Source organism: Canis lupus, chromosome 34 (assembly GCF_011100685.1).
Source record: "Canis lupus familiaris isolate Mischka breed German Shepherd chromosome 34, alternate assembly UU_Cfam_GSD_1.0, whole genome shotgun sequence".
Taxonomy (NCBI): domain Eukaryota; kingdom Metazoa; phylum Chordata; class Mammalia; order Carnivora; family Canidae; genus Canis; species Canis lupus.
The window spans coordinates 15,752,713-15,776,792 of NC_049255.1; the positions used below are offsets into that span (position 1 = coordinate 15,752,713).

Sequence of the window (24,080 nt, forward strand, 5' to 3'; positions counted from 1 at the left end):
AGAGAGAGAGGCAGAAACACAGGCAGAGGGAGAAGCAGGCTCCATGCAGGGAGCCCAATGTGGGACTGGATCCCAGGACTCCAGGATCACGTTCTGAGCCAAAGGCAAATGCCCAGCCACTGAGCCACCCAGGCGTCCCTCTCTCTGCTTTTAAAGTCTTTTTCATATAAAGCTGACTTCTTTCATTTCATCTTTTATAAAAATCACACCTGATCTGGCTACCTATAATTCTGTTACTTATCTTTTATTCTGCTTTTGGATATCCAAAATGGGCATGACCCAATCTGCTTGAGCACAATATTGGCCACTTTCAAATCTCTAGCTAAGGAAAAATTATGGCCAAAGAGCATTACAAAACTCATAGAATTAATACTTCGGCTTCAAGCCCTTAGCTCCTAAAGGTCTATGTTGCCCAGGCACTTTGAGTGCCTGGGAAGACTTTGATACCATATAAGTGAGAATATATAGCCTTTATATAATTCAACAAACATGTCCTACTTAGAACACAGTAAATGTTAAGAAAGTCACCATTTCATCTCTCTGACTTTATCACGCTCTTTTCTCCTCATATAATAATGCTAGCATCCATTGTTCTGTTAATACATTTACCTTGCCTCAAAAGTATGGCACATTGATCTGTTAAGCCCCAAATCCAAAACTGGCTCCATTTCCTGCTTATTAATTTAATCTCTCATACTTGGTTCAAAGGGTTCCATAATGATTTTAGCCTCCCACTAAAATGAACCACCCCAATCTGTACTCTTGTTCCATAGATGGTCTCTCATCCAGGTCTAGGACCATCCATTATCACTTAGTCTCACCCTCTTCCATATCCCTTTAGGATCACAAATAATTCCCCAAAATGCCTGGCTCCAATAGGTCTGCATAAGCATATATTACCTGAGATATTTCCTTTTAGGTACAGCTAAAATATTATTACATTAATCCCCTTATTGGAAAAAGGAGATCCTGGTAAACTGAACTACAATGACAGCAATAGAAAGGAAGATAAATAGTCATATTCAAATTATATTTCTGACAAGATATGATAACCAATCTAACAAAAGAGAGTGAAAAAGAAGGAAAGACCAAGGATGACTTTCAGATTTCTAATTTGGAAAATGTGTTGGATGCTTGGATGTAATAAAAGAATAGGGTTAAAGAATTTGAGATGAGAAAATGACTGAAATAAGGGCTAAATAGATCGGTACATGTCTTGCTTTTATCCCATTATTTATCAAGGCTCTTATGTGACATCTCTGTACAAATATGCAGGATTAGGATATCTTTCATTTGAAAAAGTTGTCAAAAAGCAGAGTAGGGAAACCTATGTTAAATCATGGAACTTTGAATCCCAGTCCTCTTGTCTATAAAATGGTGATAACAATACTTACCAAGGATATTGGTGAACATAGAACACACTTTTTACAAACTGCCTAATACAGTGCCTGATATAGTACACTCAATATGTGGTAGCTGCGGTTGTACCTATCATTTGGCATGGCTTACTACACACAACCTAAAGATTGAGCCGACAATTTGAAAACAAATAACTGAACAAAGAATGCAACGGGTACCCTACCTAGACTGTGATCTCATGGAGTCATGGCTATTAATCATTGTTTACCCAACAAAATTCAAGTTCAGTCATTATCATCTACCAAACACAGGAAATGAGAATAGCACTTCAGAGATGGAGAAAACACAGCCCTCTTGATGGTAGGATATATACAGTTCAACTCAAAGAAGTTCAAACATTTGATATCCTAAAATCATCACCTGTGAACAAATCTCCACACCAACATATCAAGAGAAACAACCAAAGCTTCCTCTGGTCTTCTCCTTTATGAAGACAAGAGTCCAAATAATTGTGTTACGTAATTGTCTAATTATTGTGTAATATATAAGATATGCAATCTCAGTTCACTTGGGCAGAGTGGTGAAGTTATGCAGCCATTTACTCAAAGAAGGCCTCCATTCTTTCTTTCTGAAAATGACAAATTATGAACAATCTGTCTTTTTTCAAATGAAAATAAATAACCCTAAGAATATTTATACACATAAATATAGAGACAAAAATGTGCTTCAAAAAAAATCCTGTTTTGTAAATAAAAAAGACCCACACATCCCTCGTTACTGACTGAAATTTTCTCTAAATGAACTAGTTATGTCATCACACAAATTATTTTTAGAATCTACCATGGTTAGAAGCTACTGGCAACCCCCATACCCACCCACAAAATGGGCATATAAATTAGGATTACTTAGTCACAGATTATAGAAATGGACTCTGGTTAACTTAAGCAATTTTAATAATAATTAACAATAATAAATTACAGAATCTAACAAAACAGCAAACAATCAGGTCTTGAGAAGGATAGGATCAAAGATGCTCCAGAAAATTAGAAAATAGGCATTAACAGATGATCTCTTCAGGGGATGGCCATTGGAAAGACTCATTGCAGAGCTTTGTGTCAGCGTCTACTCAATGAAGATTTCAACTCCTGGGAGGGCAAGAATATTCTTACCTTAGACATGCATCCAAGGAGTATAGGTAATACACATAACTGTCATATTAGAACAGCACGGAAAGAAGGAAGCGAAGGAAAATTGGAGTATTATTAACAATAAGAGGGGAAGGGCTCCTGGGTGGGTCAAAAACCACAGATCCCACCATAGCCAGAGAATATTGGTACTGAATAGAAACAAGCCCTGGTTTATGAAACACATTTGTGCGATTCAATTCATATTACCAATACAATACGAAAACTTAACATTATTAAAATTTTTAATTTAGAAAAAAATCTGATGTAGATCATACTCCTAAAAATATTTCTCCCAGCCTGCTACTAAAAGTCCTGCATCTATTAGCAGCAGCACTTGCATGTACAACTTGCCACCATGAGCCCATAGGTATAATTTATGGTTTCAAATCCCACTCAAAGGAACCAGGACTCTTTGAAGGGTGTCTAACTTCATGTCTTAGGGCAGAATAAGTTAAAATGATGATAGTACATCTATGGCTATAGAAGATCAAGACTCTTTCTAGGATGACAGAGTGTGCTGAAAAGACAACAGATCCAGCTGAAGGAGCTACTACTCACCAAGCTGTGATAATTCAAACCTCCAAACCAGACAAAAATATAATAACAACTATTGTTAGTTAGAACAATTGAATCTGTGGAAACAGAATTCATTATGGCACTGAAAAGAAAAAACTTAGTTTATAAGGTAGGCAAAAGTAGTTGCAATATAAAAATAATATTTTCATTTTAATAAGTAATGAAATATTGATGTAAGTAGGTATTTTGCCTTATTCCTATAAAGATATGTATATTTTTTAAATTTTAGCCTAGTACTTGTTTCTAACTGTACGTACTTGTCTACAGCAAGGAATGCACATAGGAAAGTATAAGAAGTCAAACAGATCCAGAAAAGATAGTTACAATACCAACAGTAAGGACTGATTAGCATCAGTGGTCACAGAAAATAAACAACTATAAGAAGAGTTTATCAGTTGATCAGTCCTTGTGATCACCTACCACAATTAAAAAAAAAAAAAAAGGTTTATGGTGTGTTACATCATGAATAATCAGACCTAGATTCCAAAGATGAGAATTAGTTGAGCAAACCTGATCTCTTGATGCTTAGTAGAGAAAATCTCTGTCTGACCATACTAATTAAAATTAAAAACTAATTTGACATATAATTTGGCTATAGTAATTCCCAAACTAGAGCAGTATATCACAATGGTAAAATAATAATACCCAACTTTAAGATGGTACATCAGATTTCAAAAAAAAAAAAAAGGAAAAAGTGAAGAATTTTAACATTCTACTATTAACTACCAAGCATAAGACTTAACCATAAAAAATGTTTCAATGATCACAGACTTGGCTTTCATTCAACTTGGGCTGTCCAGTTGTCTCATCAGGAATCAATCCAGACCTTGCAGATTTAGCTAGTTTTGTTTTCCCCTCTTGGTATCTGGTAATATTACAGTAACTAGGAAGATAACTGCAATCATAGAAATAATATCTGTTTAATTATAGCAGACAGGAAGGTCATCTTGAGAAAGATATAAAATCAAAATTAAGAATAAGAATATCAACAAAGAGGGGCACCTGGATGGCTCAGTGGTTGAGCGTCTGCCTTTGGCTCAGGTCATGCATGATCCCCGGGTCCTGGGATTGAGTCCTGTATGAGGCTCTCCACAGGCAGCCTGCTTCTCCCTCTGCCTGTGTCTCTGCCTCTCTCTGTATATGTCTCTCATGAATAAATAAATAACATCTTTAAAAAAAAAGATCAACAAAGGTACTGAAGAACAAACTCAAATCCATGGCATTAGTACTTTGATAAATAGTTTTAGTGTAACAGTTTTCCCTGAGTTTTGTAATCACTATGATATTTTGTAATCAATGTGATATTTTTCATGTTTGGTTTATTTGAGAGGGATGTTTAAATTATTTAGGAGAATAGCTTATGGATTTAATATAAAGTGAAAAGAGTGCAATTAAAGATGGAATCAATGCTTATATTTTGGGTTACTTATTATGTTAAAGCTATCAGTTTTTCACATTTAACAGGGTCAGCAGGATAAAAATATTTAGACCAGAGGCCAGCAAATTTTTTTTATATTTTATTTATTTATTTATTCATGAGGGACACAGAGAGAGAGGCCAAGACATAGGCAGAAGTAGAAGCAGGCTCCCTACTGGAAGCCTGATGCAGAGCTCCATCCCAGGACCCCAGGATCAGAGCCTGGACTGAAGGCTGATGCTCAACCACTGGTCCACCCAGGAGGCCCACAAACTTTTTAAATAAAAGACCATATGCCAAACATTTTAGGCTTGCAGGCCAGATCATCTCGTCAGAACTACTTGACCCTACTGTTGGAGCATGAAAGAAACCAGAGCTAATACTTAAATGAATGGTCACAGCTGTGTTCCAATAAAACTTTACAAAAATAGGCATCAGGCTGGATTTGGCCCACAGGCCATAACTTTTCAACTCCTGATTTAGAGAAGTATTAACTTTTATATTTTAGAAGATTATTCATCTTTTTAAAGTAAACTCAAAAGATAAACAAATTGAGCATTAAATAAAATAGAAATGGTATCATTTTTTCCAGGTGCAGAATTCCTTGGGATATGAATGAAACCAGCCCTTCTAAAATAAAGTCAAACCTGCAGTCAGTCACAGATTTTGGCAGCCCAAATTTCCTCCTTTTCTACTGTTTTGTGCTGATAATGTATCAACATTCCTTAATCCCATCCAAGCTGAAATGTGCTTTGCCCTCATTGAGCTTAAGGTATAATCTCCAAATGTACTACCATCTATAAATGTTCTCTCATTAGAAATGTGTGTTATTAATTATTCTGATGGAAGTAGGAAAAGAAGAAAGGATAGAAAGAAGGAAGGGAGGAGGGGGAGGGAGGAAAAAAGATGAAGAAGGAAAAGAAGAAAGGACAAGGACATAAAGAAAACTTTTAGACACAAAGTTGCTAAAAACTGGGAAATACTCATGAGCTACACAATCTTATGGGATAATAAATAAGTGGAAAATAATAACCATTTAATTAGTTTCCTTATAAATGTAGATTCTATTCGAAACATGAATCCTGTCTGCCTTGTTCATTCCTGCATCACTAGTGTCTAGTACAGAGGTATTTAGCATATAGTAAATGTTCAAAAACTTCGTAAAATAAATTGAATAAATGAATGAATTCATAAGTGTCAGTACTCAGGTCCAATTTTGCCATGACATGCCTCAATAGGATAGCTAGTCTGAGCTGTGTCAGTTCAGATACTTCTGGAAGCAGATGTAAAGATGGGATACAGGGAGAAATAAATCACTGTGAAAGATAAAGCATGCAAGAATAGTAAGGAAAAGCCTTTGTAACACAATAGTGATTTGACACTTGTGAAGGAGAGGGGGAAGGAAGGAGGATTGGGTAGGAAGAGCCTCCAACTGCAGTGTAGCTGCAGTCCCAGCCAGGGGCAGTGCAGAGTCCCAGAGCAAACACTGCCCATTACAGGGGTCCCACCTTGGGCAGAAATGACCTGGTGTACAACACTTGGCTCACAAAACCCCTGCTCTGCTGCTCCTGGCTGTGAGCAGCCCTAGAAAAGTACAGACTTAGAGTTGAAGGCTGTGGGGGATCCCAAGTTGCAATATCTGGAGGCTATCTGCTAGTTACACTCTCCTTGAGGTTGTCCCTTGGTGGGGAGTCGTAGTGGCACAAAAGGAAAACCAAAAGGCTTGTTTCTAACAATGAGTAAATTCAACACCAACACTAAATTTTCTCTCCTCTTTCCTACCATGAACTCTGTGAGCTTTTCTCCCTGAATACAGGAGATCATTCCTTTCTCCCATTCAAATGTGGGCATGGATTTAAACCTTTCATTTATGTGAATGTTTCTTTCATCAAGAGAGTTGACAGATGTCAACTTTTAAAATAACACATAGAAAGCGTATCTCTATATGCCAATACCTTCAAAGACTACAAAGCCATTCCATCATTTCTCAAATATCTCCCACTTCAGTAAATGTTCATATCTACCTTAGAAACCCAAAGCTGGCATTTCTTTGCTTCCATACCCAATTCTGGGATGCTTCTCTCCTCTATTAATAGTCCAAAAACAAAAACTCAGGGCAAAATAGTGGTCAAGGTAGCAGGATCGATTCACTGACAAATTTCAGGCAGTTCTTGTTAGCTAGGTTTTAATCCTAAGACCCTGTCAGTATGCAGGTCACTATTTGATATACTATTATTGTTGTTATTTATTGCCCATAAATTTGACGTCAGAAAAATTCACTTGAATGTGCACCTGAAGATGATTTCATGGCCATGAGGACTATTCTGCCTTGAGGACTGGCTTTATTAGTATGTATATACGTTAGAAGCCTGAACTGAAGTCACCCATAAAGTGTAGCTATTGCATGACAGACAGAGTGTGTTTAAAAATAAGTTTAAGAGGGTGTCATTAGTTCAAGTGGTGGCTCTGACACTGGAATAGCTACTCTTGACTGATCTACAAATGAACGCATTCTCTCCGTACGGTGTTCCATTAGTGATTTTAATTGCATGCTAAGCTTTATAATTTGTTGCTGTCATTTAGGTTCATGTACTGTACTAATATTTATTCTGCATATTATATAACACCTTATTAAGTTTATTGCCCGCTTTCTATAAATTTTTCATCTGACATGTATGTGAGGAGCTAACTTACATATCTATTAAAACTAGTGCTTGAGTTACAGGTCTTAATATTCTCAACAGAGTTTCTAAATTGTTTACAGAAGGAAAAAGAGTTTGCTTTCCAAATTAAAATATATATATTTTTTTTAAATATATATATACATCCTATTATACAATATCTATGCCCTGAGGATTGCAGATAATACATGGTAATTACTTGGTTTGTCTTTTCCATGCCCTGCATGGAGCCATCTGTGAAAAATGGGACCAGAATATGTATCTTTCTTCAACTCACATCCAACAAGTGAAGGACACTTCACTTTCAGTGCCTAACAAAACGTCTCAGACATTAAAGTTGAATGAGAATGTTTAGTGAAATAAACATGTAATAATTAAGATTTACTTTCTAAACATCTCTTTGGTCACATTCTGTCATATGGTATAGTCTCAACAAATCACAATGGTGGTAGAGAGCCAAATTCAAAGTATAATTGCAGAGTAACAGCAACTCTGCATCCTACTACATATCCTTGCCTGTCCTGTAAACATCCTTTAATTCTTTCTCCTATCTAAAACTAGCTGATGCACTAGCCACTGCTGAACATGTGTCATGTGAATATTAAGGAGACTGTGTGAGCATTCAAGAACACTTCTGTGAGCTTTTTCCCTAATTTCTTTCTTGAAAATCTCTCTAAAACCTATATATGTGAGTTCACAGTTCCTATTCCTCCCACCAAACCAAAATATGTAATAAAATAATTTTTTTCATACATTCTAGGCCAGAGATAATCACCAGATGATATAAAAGTTCTTTTAACAAAGTTCTTAAGATGGTAGGTATTCTTTTCTTATAAATATCAGTTAAATTAGATAAAAAGTCTATGAACAATAAGGAGTACTTCTACTCTAGAGGTATTTAAATGTTTTGAGCTAGTACAGTGACCCGTTTTTCATAATTGGCCTGGTCCTTTCAAATTATCTCTCCTATTTTTGTTGACTTGTTTTGCAGAGGCTGAGTCCAACGACAGAGAAGGGGCTGGTCCATGTGACTTCCCAACTGACAAAAATAAAATATGTCACTACTTTCCTGTTAATAAGTTTATCACATGGAAAGAACATGGACTCTAGGGTCAGGTTTACCTGCTGTGAACCCCAGTTCTTCTGTTTTGTACATTACTCAACCTGTCTGTGCCTCTAGTTCTTGAACTATGAAATAAGGTACTAATCTGTACTTTATAAGGCTATTGTCGAGGTTAATGGAAAAAAATACATAAAGCTTCTGGTACAAAGAAGATCCTCAAAAGGTTGTTTTTATTCCTATATTATTTCACTTATTTTTTTTATCTTTACTCTTTACAATTGCCCTGGAATAATCTGTTACATACACAGCAAAGCATTCCTAGAAAGCTTTTGTCATGTCACTTCATCATTGGAATGTGTGGCAACCCTCAAATCAGTCAGGGAAGGGAGGGCCAATTAAAACAGGTGTAGCTTCTCTTAGAATACAACTTAGGGAAGTGACATGTCTGTCACAAAGTGTGTGTTTCAGAAATGAGTTTTACATTTAAAAAAACAGAGTCTAAGTTATGAATAAATTACTGCTACTTTAAGATGCTTTTTTGAAGTCATGGGTTTCTTATCGCTTCTGATGAATAAGAAGGCTAGGCAAGTGGAAAGGTAACAGAGAAGAAATGGAGTGGTATTAATTTATGACGCTGTTTCATCTGTTGTTGAAGAACAAAATCAACCGAGAAGAGGTAAGAAAGTACAAAATAGGAAACAATCAAGAGAGGAAATTGACAGTGTAGTATATCAAGATATCTGGATCTGTAGCTCATTTTAAAAAAAAACTCAATGAAAATATACAATTTTAGAAAATAAATATAGTCTTTCCCATGAAGGAGTTTCAAATAAATTAATATTTTGATTGACACAAATATAAAGATGTGTTCAGGAAAATAGGTTCGTTTCCCACCCCAGATACTGAACATGTGGTCTAAGAGCCTCCAGTGGACACACAGAGATTTCAAACCTGGATATATCGTCAGTTATAAATCTAGAAGTCTTTTGAACGTGCAATATAATCCAACATAATTTCTCCAAGATATATGTTCATTTTAAATACTTTTAAATCTATATCAAGCAGCTGAGAGAAACAAACTGTTGGTTTATTCAAATCAGTGTAAGTTGGTTGATTGTCCTACCTTGTCTCTTTGAAGTAAAGAAAAAGTAATTAGACGATTTCTGAAAAATTAAAACATAGTTACTAAAATCTTCAAAATGAGTCTTGTTTAGTATGCTTGTTTTTGTTGTGGTTGTTTTATGCTACTCTTGTTTAAAAGGAAATCTATATTTTAAAAGATGTCCAGGATGATCGGAAAATGACTGAGATAGATCCAATTAAGACCTCATTACGATGAAACATAGTATCTTCAAAGAAAAATTTCCAGGCACACCTAGCCAAACATTAGGGGTTCATTCTTCCAGAGGATGGAACTGTCTGTGATGGTAAAGAAAAAAGACCTATATCCGCAAGGTCAATGAACCAGAGGTGCAACGACAGTTAAGCATGTATTTTACAACAAGTCCCTAGTTTTCCTTTCATCCTTACTGAGACCGTGGTCATCTTGACATTTCCATATTTGATGCTAACCTAACAGCTAATGTGTGTTTTCAAATGTAGTGGCTAAGGAAGAATTTTAGAACAGAAGTTCTACCACAATACAGCTTTTAAATATACTTTCAACTATTGTTTGATCTTTTTGCAAGGAAAACTTCTTATGAACTCTGAAGTGTTCTTTCATCTGTACCACTTTCAGTGACCTATTCATTTTATTTTTACCTTCATCACGCATATATCCATCACCAAAAAATATATGCTTTATTTGTTTTATCTGGTCACAAGGTATTATTTTCAATTTGAGTTTATAGGCCCCCTGAGTGTACACGATGTCTAAAAAGACACAGTTGCATATCTTACCTGACTTGCAATTAGGATTATTAGCAGCAATATACTTAGTAAAGATTTTGTGTAAGCTGGGTTCTGGCTCCTTGGCAACAGATAAAAAAAGAAATCCAGGACATTTCCTTCACAACAATCTCCTTCCATCTTATAATCTTTTGTTGAGTCTTTTCATTTTTTAGATTTTCTTCCCAAGAAAGTAGGTAGATATGGCTGCTGGCATCCCTAGAGCCTTTTGTTAATACTGTAATGACAAAAGTAGACCATTGAAAGGTGTGCTTGAAGTATGCAATTTCCAGGTCCTATTGAATGATTCAACGTACACCCTTTGCTTTTGATTCAGACTAAACATAATCAAAGGTACACTTCTGGAAATTATGGATTTTATGCTTGCCAATTCTACATTTCCCATTAATGAAAACCTGAAAATCAGGAGGTTATCAATATTATACCTAGGGAAATATGAGAAGGAGGGACTCGCCTTTCTTTTTAATAACCCCTAAGAACTCCATTACATTCATGGTGACTTTATTTTATTTTAACTTAATGTCAAACCATAATGATCCTACTTCATTATAATAAAATACCCAAAGTATTGGGTGAAGCACAGAAGAAACACTTTTGCCATGCTACTAGAGTAATTTTTACAATTCAAGTGGTAATGATATGAACACTTAAGGGGAAAGTAACGTTCAACACATTGATGCCAAATGGATTTTGTTGCATATTCCCATGCACTTCAAGACCTAATACTTAATTCTGGAAACTAATGTGCAAGTCATTTTCTTGTTGATTATTGGGAAAAAAATACTTAATAAATGGAGATTTGGTTGGTATTTTATTTCATGGTTGCTATTTTTAATCTCTCATTTGATTACATTTCACTTCATTTCATTTCATTTCACTTCATTTTTGGTTAGCCAGCTTATTCTCACATTGAAGTGCAAGTTGTCACTGATTACTGGGACCCAGGGGAGGCCCTAGTCAAAAATACTCCCCTTAGGTTAATGTTCAGCATTCTGTTGTTTAAGCTTTCCCAGCTGCTCACTGGTAGCAGTTTATACTAATAGTCATTTAGTATTGAAGGGGTTTTAGAGGACATTAGAGAAAACGTTGGCAAAGAAATGGGGAAGAAAGTATACATAGACTAAGAAATTCAGGAGACCTGGGAAATTTCTGTCGCTGGCATCGGGGCTCCTACCTTTTCACCACCAATGATGTATTTTATTGTGTATGTGGACAATCACTCATGACACGAATCTCTATGGTATAATGGCTAATCAGATCTCCTATTTAAATGTTAAATATAGCTTTAGGCAGATTACAGAGTCCAGTGAATTTGGGAGTAAGTTCGTGTGGGAAAGTTGGGGATGGAGATTATTTATTACCAATTTAATGTCTTCAGAGTTATTGGATTAGTTAATCTTCCACTTATACTTAAGTCAATTCTTGTAATTTACACTTTTCTAAAAAATCATTCACTTCATTTAAGATTTCAAAGTCATCAATTTAAAGCTGTTCATATTAGGAGCACGTGAGTAGCACACTCAGTTGGGCATCCGACTCTTGGTTTTGGCTGGGGTCTTGACCTCAGGGTCATGGGATTGAGCCTCACATTGGGCTCCACGCTCAGCGGGTAGTCTGCTTGGGTTTTTATCTCTCTCCCCAACCAACTTTGTCTCTCTCTTTAAAATGAATAAATCTTTTTAAAAAAATAAAACTGTTCATATTAGTCACAGGATCTTTTTAAATCTCTATAATTATATCTCTTCTTTGTCATTAGTATTGTTTTCATTTGTACCTCTATCTTTTCATTTCTTGATCAGTTTTTTATCTTAGTCTGTTTTTAAAGCATTCATAAAGCACTAATAAAATTTACATCCATTAGGTTACATAGGATAAGATCAAAATAGAAAAAATAGATCACATACAGCTAAGTGCTGGGAAAACAATGTATTCTTATTAGATGCAGGGTCTATTTCTATATTAGATAAAATGTTAATTTTATTTTTCAAAAACATTTTTCAGCCAGCGTGATTCATCAGTTTCTAATAAATCTACTCTAAATGAGGTTTCATCTTGAATTTAGTACATACAGGTTCATGACTGTAATATTTTTCCTACAGAATTGTTTGCAATGTCCCTCTTTATTTTAATTAATGTTTTTGCCTTAGTTATTTTTCTTCTGATATTGGTATTTCTACACTAGCTTTCTTTTGATTGGGTCTTGCATGATGTATTGTTTAACTTCAACACGTTTGTGAGACTTTGTTTTAGTGTCTCCCTTCAGAAGCATTAGCAGGTTTGGGTTTTTTTCAATATAATTTTTTTAAGATTTATGTATTTATTTTAGAGAGAGAGAGAATGCAGCAGGGAGAGGCAGAGGGAGAGGAGGAGAGAAACTCAAGAGATGCCACACTAAGCCTGGAGCCCAACTTCCAGCTTGATCTCACCACCCTGAGATCATGATCTGACCCAAAACCAAGAGTCCAACATTCAACCAACTGAACCACCCAGGCAGCCCATAATTCCTATATTCTAATATACAAATTTAATCCACTAAACATTACTGTGATTACTGATCTATTTGGCCTTATTTCTACTATTTTATATTTTTTCTTTTCTTTTGTCTTTTTTCTGCTCCATTTCTGCTTTCTATTAAACTGAAATTTTTTCCTTCTGCTAATTTTAAAGGTATATGTTACATTTCTATAGCTCTCGTAATTACCCCTAACTTTTAGCATGCACATTTAACTATAAAATTTTGTAATAACTGCAAGTGTACTCAACATATTTTTCACTTTTCCAAAACACTGTTCTTTAGTGTGCTGACTATTGAACATATTCCCCCTTTTGTCCATAACCTGTATTTTCTCTCTGATAGCTTTTAAGGTAGTTCTTTTTAATCCTTGAGAATCTGAAGTTTTACTATGATTTGTCCATGTATAAATTTATTTTCATTATCTTTTTTGATACTCAGAAGGAGGTTTTAATCTAAGAACTTAATTTTTTTTAGAGTTTGGAGTTGAGGATATTGTATTAAATATATAATTCAAATTGGGGAGAAGTGACATCTTAACACAATTGCATCATCTGATTCTCAGTATGGTATATCTCCATTTATTTTGGTCTTATTTAATTTCTCTCTGCAACACTTTGTGATTTCAGTGTTCGCACTTATTAAATGTATCCCTAAGTATTTCATGGTTTTTTTAAATCTATTTTAAGTGATACCATCTTTGTAATTTTTACTTTAATGATTTGGTTGCTGGTATATCTACAATTGATGTTTTTATTAACTTTGTATCCTTGACTTTGCTAAATTCATTCATTAGTTCCAGCAGATTTTTGTGGATTTTAAAAGAATTTTATACATACATGATCATGTGATATCTGAATAGAGTTTTAATTCTTCCTTTCCAATATATGTGCCTTTTCTTTTTTTATCTTATTGTATTAGATAAGAATTCCAACAGTGGAAAAACAAACACCCTTGTCTTATTCTTAAACTTGGGAGGAAAGCATGCATTCTCTAACATTATATTAACTATAGCTTTTTAGTAGATGCCCTATTTCAAGTTGAGAAAGTACCCTTCTATTCCTAATTTGCCAAGAGATTTTATCCTAAATGAATGTTAAGTTTTGCCAGATGCTTTTGAAATATCTATTGAAATTATCATATGCATTTTCTAATTTCTAAATTATTTTTAATATGATGAATTGCATTGGGTTTTTTTTTGGTATTTTTTTAAGGTTTTATTTATTTATTCATGAAAGACACACAGAGGGAGAGAGAGAGGCAGAGACACAGGCAGAAGGAGAAACAGGCTCCCTGCAGGGATCCCAACATGGGACTTGATTCCAGGTCTCCAGGATCAGACCCTGGGCTAAAGGTGGCACTACACTGCTGAGTTTTTAGTATGTTGAGCCAAATTTTTATTCCTTGGACTAAACTCCACTCAATCATGATGATTTATCAGCTTTATGTATTGTTGCATTTAGTTAGCTAACATTTGTAAAGAATTATTGCATTTATGTTGATGAGGAATGTTGGCTGTAATTTTCTTATAATGTCTTAGTTTGGTATCAAAATAATATTGGCCTCAAAAAAAATATATTGGGTTGTCTTCCTTCCTCTTTCATAGTTCCAAAGAGTTTGTTTCAACCTAGCACCATTTCTTTCTCTTTTTTAAATGTATATATATATATTTTTTTATTGGAGTTCGATTTGCCAATATATAGTATAATACCCAGGGTTCATCCCCTTAAGAGGCCCCCTCAGTGCCTGTCACCCAGAGTACCATTTCTTCCTTAAGTATTTGAGGGAAATATCAGTTGAAAACATCTAAGTCTACTATTTTTATATATGGAAAAATAATTAATTATGAATGCAATTTTTTCAATGAGACTTCTCATATTTTCCATTTCTTTTGTGTCCTATTGGCAAACTATCTTTCCAGGAGATTGTTCTTAACATCTAAGTTGTTGAATTTATTAATATTTTTATAGGAATTCCTTATTATAATTTTAATGTCTGTAGAGTCCATAGTAGTGTCTCCACTTTTTCCCCCACTATTTGTGAACATTATTGCATCTTCAAACTTTGTGTACTCTTTTCTGTTTGAAATGAATACAACTTCATTGTTTTCATTAAAAAGGGGATATATTCTGATGTAAAAAATTCAAGCAACACAGAAAAATACAGAGTAAAAAAGTCACCAGAAGTCAGCCACCCCAATCTCAGCACTGTTGAAATTTGTTTAACATCTGTGCATTTAGTTTTCTCGCCTTTTTTCAGCTTAACAATAATTCATAAACAACTCACTATATCAATAAGCAATGTATATAGCATCTGTTTTATCATGATTGTATTATTATACTTTAATGAATTAGCATCAGTGGTTTTTTCAACACCACTTTGTTGAGGTATAATTAACATACAAAAAGCTGTACATTTTGTATGATATCAACTCTTTAAAATTTGTTGAAATTTGGATTTGGGCCCAGAATATGGTCTACATTGGTTAGTGTTTTATGTGAACTTAAAAGAAATATATATCCTGCTATTATTTAGTAGAGTGCTCTGAAATGCAAATTAGTTGGTTAGTAGTACTGTTAATGTCATCTTTATGCTTTCTAATTTTCTATTTGTTCCAACAATTAGTGAGAGCAGATTGTTAAAATTTCCCACTCTTAACTTGCAATGTCCTATTTCTTCTTTCATTTCTGATGGTTTTTTAATCAGGTAATATGAAGATCTGTTATTAGGAGTATACACATTTCAGGTTGTTATGGTTTCTTCATAAATTGATCCTTCAATCATTATGAAACCTCCCTATTTATTCTTTTAATCATAGTGTAGAGTCCACTTATTGATACAGCTGGTTCTAAGTCTCCCATGTTACTGTTTTATACTAGTCCTACATGTCTTTGTTACTATTTTGCCCTGCGATGATTTCTTTGGTATTGAAATCTTGATTTCATTTTATCCCTCACAGTTCGCTTATTAGTTGTAGCTCTGGGCTTTTTTCTCTTTTTTTATTTAAATTCAATTCATTAACATCTAGTGTATTGTTTGTTTCAAAGGTAGAGTTCAGTGATTCATCAGTCTTATATAACAGCCAGTGCTCATTACATCACCTGCTCTCCTTAATGCCCATCATCAGGCTACCCCTTCGCCTTATCCTCCTTCCCTCCAGCAACCTCCAGTTTTTTTCCTATGGTTAAGAGTCTCTTATGGTTTGTCTCCCTTTCTGATTATGTCTTGGTGGGGTTTTTTTTCCCCTCCCTTCCTCTATGCTCCTCTGTTTTGTTTCTTAAATTCCACATATGAGTGAAATCATATATTTGTCTTTCTCTGATTGACTTATTTCACTTGGCATAATACACTCTAGTTCTATCCACTTCCTTGCAAATGGCAAGATTTCATTTTTTGATGGCTGAGTGATATTCCATATATATATGGATATATATATATATATATCACATATTCTTTATCCATTCATCTGTGGATGGATATCTGAGCCTTTTCCATAGTCCCTTTGGGTCACTATATTTGTATCTTTGGGAGAGCTATCCTCTGACCTAGCAATTGCACTATTAGCTGTAATTGTTTTAATTGTTATTGTTTTCTCTAGACTTCCAATATGCATGTTTAACTTTTTATAGTCTACATGCAAATGACATTACACCACTTCATGTATAAGATTCTTACAATTTTCTTCCACTTTATCACTACCTTGTCTTTTGTGATATTGTCATACATTATGCTTCCGCAAATGTTATAATCTTCTCAATACATTATTTTGCTTTAAACATTAAGTTATCTTTTAAAGAGATTAAAATGATTAAAAATATTTTCATACTACTCAAATATTTTTATTCTTGGTACTCTTCATTATTTGTGTACACATTAGTTTCTATGTGGTACTGTTTGTTTTCTCTCAGCTTTAAATTTTTCTTTTAACACTTTCATAATACACATGTAATATTTTGTAATGCTGACAGTTAATTCTCATGGCTTTTTATTATCTGTGTCTTTACCACACTTTGTAGGATATTTTTTGTTGTATATAGGATTCTAGGTTGATGTTATGGATAAATGTTTGTCTCCAAAAATTTAGATGTTAGACCCCCTAATACAGTGTTGCTATATTTGGAGATGGGGACTTTAAGGAAGTAATTAAAGTTAAATGAGATCATAGGGTGAGCTCCTGATCCCATAGGATTCGTGTCCTTATAACAAGAGACAGCAGGGGCACCCGCGTGGCTCAATAGGTTGAGCATCTGAGTTCTCATTTGGGCTCAGGTCATGATCTCACAGTTGTGAGATAGAGTCCCACTTGAGGCTCCACACTCAGCATGGAGTATACTTGTCCCTCTCCCTTCCCCTGCCCCTCAATCCCCCTACCCACCAACTTGTTTGTTCATTCTCTCTCTTTCATAAATAAATAAATAAAATATTTTTTTAAAAAGAGAGAGACCACAGAGAGCACCCTCTCTTTACACCTATGGAGGAAAAGTTATGTAAAAACATAGCAAAAAAGGTAGCTGAATACAAACAAGAAAGAGAGTCTCATCAGGAACTGAATCAGTCAGCACCTTGATCTTAGACTTCTAACCTTCAGAGCTGTGAGATAATAAATTTCTGTTAATTAAGAAGCCACCCAGTGTATAGTATCTTGTTATGGCAGCCTGAGCTGACTAACACAGTTTATAGTTCTTCTCACATTTTAAAAGTATTTTCCCATTTCTTTTTGCTTGCATTGTTTCTGATAAAAAAGACAGTGGTCATTCTTATTTTTCCCCCTATATTAATGTGTATTTTTTTCTCTAGCTTCTTTGAAGATTTTCTCTTTATCACTGGTTTCCAAAATTTTATTATTATGTCCATTGGTGTGTTTTTATTTGTGTTCATCCTACTTGAAGTTTTTTGATTGCCTTCAAATATATGATAGTACTTTTCTTCAAATTTAGAAAGTTTTGGGCAAATTTTTTTCTCAAATATTCTTTCCACTCTCTCTCCTCCATATTTCTTTCTGTTTACAATATGTTAGGTGGCTTAATACAGTTCTGTAGATCATTGAGATTCTGTTTTTTTCTTATTTTTCACCTTTTCCTTCTCTGTGCTTCAATTCAGAGAGCTACAACTTCAAATTTACTGATATTTTTTTCTGTAGTATCTAATATGCTGCTAGGCACATCCAGTCAATTTTCCATTTCAAATTATTTTTATCTCTAGGAATTCTTTTTTTAAAATATATTCCTATTACTTTGTTGGGCTGCCATGACAAATATCACAGAGTGAGTGACTTAAAAAACAGAAATTTATTTCCTCCCATTCTGATGTCTAGAAGTCCAATATTGAAGTGTCATTAGGGTTGTTTTCATTCTGAGGCTTCTTGCCTTGGCTTGTGGATGGGCACCTCCTTGTGTCTTCACATGATCTTCCCTCTGTGCATGTTGTGTATGCTAATCTCTTCCTAGAAGGATGCTAGGCATATTGAATTAGAGTCTACACAAATGACTTCATTTAACTTTAATTGCTCTGTAAAGACCTGTCTCCAAACACAGTCACATTGTGAGGTACAGTGGCTTAGGACTTCAACATGCAGATTTTACAGAGGTTGGGGAGAGACACAATTCGGTCTATAGCTTTTGTATTTCTCTTTTCATTATTTTCATATGTTCATGTTTTGGTCTCTGTCTCCTCAGCTCAGTGAGACTGCTGTGGTCTTCTTGAGTTTCCCATTTCTCCTCTTAAGAATCACAATTCTGTGCTGCCTGTGGCCTAATATCTGAGAAAAATTATTCAATATCCTTTGTCCAGTTTTCTAGCTGCTTACAGTAAGAAGTTGAATCCAGTACTAGTTACTCAACTATAAATTAAGAGTGGAGTCAATGACTATGTTTTTATTTCCAATATTTCTAATTGATCTCTTTTCCCATCCAACTATTTCTCTTTGTTTTTATCTGCTTTTGTTTCAAAATGTCTTGCTTTCTTAAAAAATAAGTTACTCCCTCACTTACCTTGTTTAATCATACTAAATATATTTAATGTTAAGTCTTTGTCAAACTAATGTTACCTATATCAAATTCATAATTTGGTTAATTATTTTCCTGCCTTTCATAGAATTAGATGTACTGTGTTTGGAATATAATTTGTAGGTTCCTTTTGAGTAGAATTATTTTAAGTGAGTTTTGCATTCCAAACGAAATAGTGAAATGATTAGCATCTGTACTCTGGACTCAGACTTCCTGGGTTCAAATCCAAGTTCTGTCTCTCATTGGCTGGGTAATCTTGGCAATTTATTTAGCCTCTCTGTAGCTCAGTTTCCTCATTTGTATGATGAGACAATAGTAATAACTACAAAAATTAAAATAATAACTACCTCATAGTTCTTGAGATGATGCATGAGTTATATATTCTATATACATAAAGCATTCTATATATCTTCCACATAACAGAAGTTCAACAAATGTTAAGTCAATATTTTTATAGTTGTCTCTCTCTTTTTCCCTCACCTTTGTATTTATCCATCCACAGTTTGAGGTTTCCTCCACCTACCTCCCAGGTAACTAGTCCAGAATCAAGCAGTATAATGGCATTTCAGAGCTCCTCTTTAATAGTGACAAATGAGGCTATGGATTTTATCTGTGTCATCCTCCTTTCACTAAACCACCTCCCTTCTTGCCTGGCACCTGCTAAAGCCATAATTGCAGGTAGTGATCAGGACAGGGACTATCCTATTCCAGTCCCCGAATTAAAACTGTTAGCCTTGCTGTGACTGCTTCTTTCATGGAAAACTTTCCTTACAGGACTCCTGAAAACACTATCCATTTCTAGGACTGGATTCCCCAGGCTTGTGAAATCAGTCCCTACTGGTCTACAGTGATGTTTATTCTGAGTTTTCATCAGTGTAAATCTCTCCTCCATTTTTTGTTTTCACATTTTATCTATCATTCCTCTGTATTTGGAATGAAGTGAGTGTCCTGACTAGAAATCTTCCCACCTTCTCTATTTTTTCCTCTTTTTAAAAATTATCTTTTCCTTCTCCTCTTCTTACTCCTCATGAATTTTCTTAACAAAGACTAAAAAAGGCATAATAGACATAACTTAAAAGTCAAAGAAATAAAAACTTCTGTCTTAATTTCACAGAATTTTTCCTGTTTCTGCTCTTCCTCTATCATTTTTTGTAATGCTTGTACTAGTAATACAGAAAACATAGCTAATATTTAGTACAAAGCATGGCTTTTCTACATAAACTACGGTGGTGATGTTTGGTGATCTGTGAAAGAAAACTTAACAAATTTCTTGTGAAAGAAATTCCTAGGCCAATGTTCTGACTGGAGGAGATGCGGCAATGGAGAGGCTCTCTGTGACTACCACCATAATCTCCACCCAACTGCCTCCAGGGTAGAGACACTCTTCACAAAAGATAATGATGGGTCACTGTATTCATTCAACTTCTTCAGAAGGGGATATTCTATGGTATTCAAGGACAGCTGCTCCCTCTGACTGTCTGATGTTTCCTATTCTTGTTTTTCTTCTTTTCCCCTACTTTTAGTAATGACTATCTCTCTTTGTATTGCCCCTCTCCCTTATTAAAGTCTCTTTAAGGGTACTTGAAAATTAAAACATGGAAAGGTGAAAAGTCCATATTAACTATCTATGATTGCATAACAGAATATGTCAAATTTAGAGATTGAAAATAATGAACACTTATTATCTCAGTTTCTGTGGGTCAGGATTCCAGGAATGACTTAGCCAGATAACTCTGGCTCAGGGTTTATTATGAAACCGAAATAACGGTGTCAACTGAAGTTACTGGCATTACAGGGCTCCTTTATAGGAGGACCTGCCTCCAATTTCACTGACATGGCTATTGGCAGGCCTTAGAAGACTTGCTTCTAAACTTCATCATGTGAGTCCCTACACAAGGTCAACTCATGACAAGGCAGCTGGCTTCCCCCAGAGCAAATGATCCAAAAGAGAGCCAAACCACAATCCTTATATAACCCAATCTCAGAAGTGACATCCCATCACTTCTGTCATATTCTATTCATTAGAAAGAAGTCAATAAATCCAGGTCATGCTCAAGGGGAAGCAATTACACAAGGGTATAAATGCCAGATGTCAGGGATCATTGAGGTCCTCTTAGAAGATGCCTAAAGATCTTCTAGACCAGGAGTTCCCAATTTTTCACCACCAAAGAACATTTAAACATTCCATGTATTTTGTGTTTTGAATTTTTCTTCCTGGAAGATTTTATTTATTAAGTAATGTTAAGTAATGAATTGTTTCCTAATTTTTATTCATACAAAACTGTAATGTACAATATAGTAAAAGCAATAGGCAATCATCAATATTTAAAATTAATTAATTTATGCAATTAATTACATGGCTGATGCATTAATTCCCTTATAGGGCTGCAACTAATATAAACATGTCATTTCATTTAGAGTTTTTGAAATACTAAAAATGGGCCCCATTGTTTCTCATTGTTTCCTTTATGAATTCTTAGAGGTTCAGATAACTCAGATTCAGTAACCCTGATCTAGTCAAACCCCACTATTGTATAGATTAGGAAACTGAGTCCCAGAAAGGCAAATGTTGGGACTGGATCTACAGTCTCTATCTATTGGCTTTATGTAAACCATAGCATACTTCTTGATCTTACCCTTCACTCCCAAAGGCTAACAAAAGGCACTTTATAAATCACAATGATGATTATAATAATGATATTAAAACTTAGATGCTATGATAATCATTTTACAACATATGCAAGTCAAATCATCATGCTATACAACTTAAACTTATACAGTGCTATATGTCAATTATATCTCATTAGAACTGGGTGAGAAAAACATTTATATGGTAAACTAATGTTATTAAGCTTTCCCAACTTAAAAGGATTAACTTGTTTTAGCCAAGTCAGCCAGAAGTTAGTGAAACATTTTACTCCACTTAATACAGATCAAATCCTGGTCTTAGAACTTGCATTATTCTAATTGCTTTTTTTTAAAGACTTTTATGATCTTTAAGAGTGGTTTACCCTGCTGAATAATTTGTTTATCAACTAGAAAATAAGTTGAAGTCATCGCTGTAAACTTGTAAATCACTCATAACTCCAATGTAGGTGAAAAATTAGTACCAATGGAGTAGAATGTCCTAATCAGTTAGTCTAGTTAAAGGTTCACTGGCCCAACCACCAACACTAGGATAGCGAGGAGACTTGCATACTGACAGCTCTCAATGTTAAGCACTCAGTCATCATAGCTCAATGTGGAATAACATGAGCACCATCTGGATATTACAAAATGGTACAAGTTAAAATTATAATTTTTACCATTTCATCTCATAAAGTAAAATAGTACAAGACAAGTGAAGTTCACTTTGTAGTCCTTACTTAGTGGAGCTCCTCAAGATGAAGTAATTAAGAGTTAGTCATAAAGGGTGTTTGAGAGGTGTGCACAAACACACACACACACAAAACCCTATTCTAACAGTTGTAAAGATGTTATTTGAGCTCTCTATTTTTGAGAAAGTCTGGACGGCCAAAACTAATTGGAGTTGCCTAAAAGGTGAATCATCATCCTGAAAAAGTTAATAAAACTGGGTGCAGAATATCTAGATTCAAAGATTGGCTCCACATTTAGCATTTAACCTCAGCTGAATCACTTCACTGGACTCCCATTTCTTTATAAAATATAATGTCAGTGATTTTCAAACTGCTCTCTGGAGGCATAGGTGTTTTTTGGAAGCAATTTTTTAGAGTTTATTAGTGGGAGGTGGTAAGGTGGAAAAGTCCTTACCACCCTCAAATTCAACCAAAGGAGCTCCATTTTTGTCTTTTCATGCATTGGGCTTCTGAGCATAACTTTTGTGGCCAAAAGTGTTTTGAAACCATTGGTCTGGGATCCCTGGGTGGCGCAGCGGTTTGGCGCCTGCCTTTGGCCCAGGGCGCGATCCTGGAGACCCGGGATCGAACCCCACATCAGGCTCCCGGTGCATGGAGCCTGCTTCTCCCTCTGCCTGTGTCTCTGCCTCTCTCTCTCTCTCTGACTATCATAAATAAATAAAAATTAAAAAAAAAAAAAGAAGAAACCATTGGTCTAGTGAAAGTTTAAAAAATCAGCATGGTATTATTATCTAGGTTGGTAAAGAACCATCATAATGCAATGATAGAAAATCTAGATAATCCTGAAAGGTTGGTGCCAGAATCTTTCTCTACCTAAAGATACTGTTGGGTCAGAGCTGTGGAGCTGAGCTCCTGCTGAGACTCAGGCCAGACTCCAGTCATTAGACAGTGTGAGAGAGGCCACAATCCAGGATGCAAGGAATGAAGGTAGCCCAGGAGAAGTTAACTTTTCTTTTTAAACATTTTTTATTTTATAATGATACATAAAGAAATTCTTATCAAAGAGTCAAATAATACAGAAATCTAGACTAAGTATAAATTTCCTCTTTACCTGTCCATCCCCATAATATCACTCTTCCCACCATAGGCAACCACTATTTTCAGTTTGGTCTGTGCTGTCACAGACCTTTTATTCTATGCATCTGCATTTTATACACGTATATGCACACATGCAATTTTTTAAATAAATTAAACTTTAAGCTTCATGTGTAATTTGCTTCATTTACTTATCAGTATGTCAGGAAAATGTTCTGTATCAGTACGTGTACATCTGTCCTTTCTAAAATAGTTTCATCTTGTATTTCATAATATAGATATGCTATAATCATTTAACAATTCCCAACTTAGGGACCTTAAAGTTATTTGCAGTTTTTTATTGATATTAACAATCAGCATCATTGTACATATATCTTTATGTAGAAATGTGATTTTTTTTCTATAGGATGGATTACTAGAAGTAGAAATACTATGTTAAAAAATTATAAAAGTTTTAAGCTGCCTCTATGTACCCAAATACGAACACTATGTCTCTACATTTATTTGCCAAGAATGAAAACTAATTCTCTTAATTTTTACCAAATTGAAGATAAAAATTTTGATATATTATTAATTTCTATTTCCCTAATTACTAATTACTAATGAGATTGATCAACATTTCATCTATTTATTGTATAATCTTTGTATTAGAGGAAGCACTATGGGAATCTAGAAACTAGATTTTAGTCCTAGGTTTGTAATTTATCCTTGCAAACTTTGATCAACTTAATTTCTACTTCTGAATCTCAGTTTCTCATATAATAATCCCAGACCTAGGCAGCCCAGGTGGCTCAGCAGTTTAGCGCCACCTTCGGCCCAGGGTGTGATCCTGGAGACCTGGAATCGAGTCCCACTCAGGCTCCCTGCATGGAGCCTGCTTCTCCCTCTGCCTGTGTCTCTGCCTCTCTCTGTGTGTGTGTTTCTCATGAATAAATAAATTAAAAAAAATTTTTTTTAATA

At 34.8% G+C, this 24,080-nt stretch overlaps 1 long non-coding RNA gene across 3 annotated transcripts in view; it reads left to right on the forward strand.

Moving 5' to 3' along the window:
- The window catches only part of LOC102153935, a 31,043-nt gene extending 25,687 nt beyond the window's left edge, over nucleotides 1-5,356 (forward strand). For 2 of the 3 annotated variants that reach the window (XR_005383545.1, XR_005383546.1), the window contains exon 4: nucleotides 5,132-5,327. This is a non-coding gene — a long non-coding RNA (uncharacterized LOC102153935). Of the gene's footprint in view, nucleotides 1-5,131 lie in introns of all 3 variants that reach the window. The other variant, XR_005383544.1, reaches the window with a different exon arrangement.
- The last annotated feature ends 18,724 nt before the right edge of the window (nucleotides 5,357-24,080 follow it).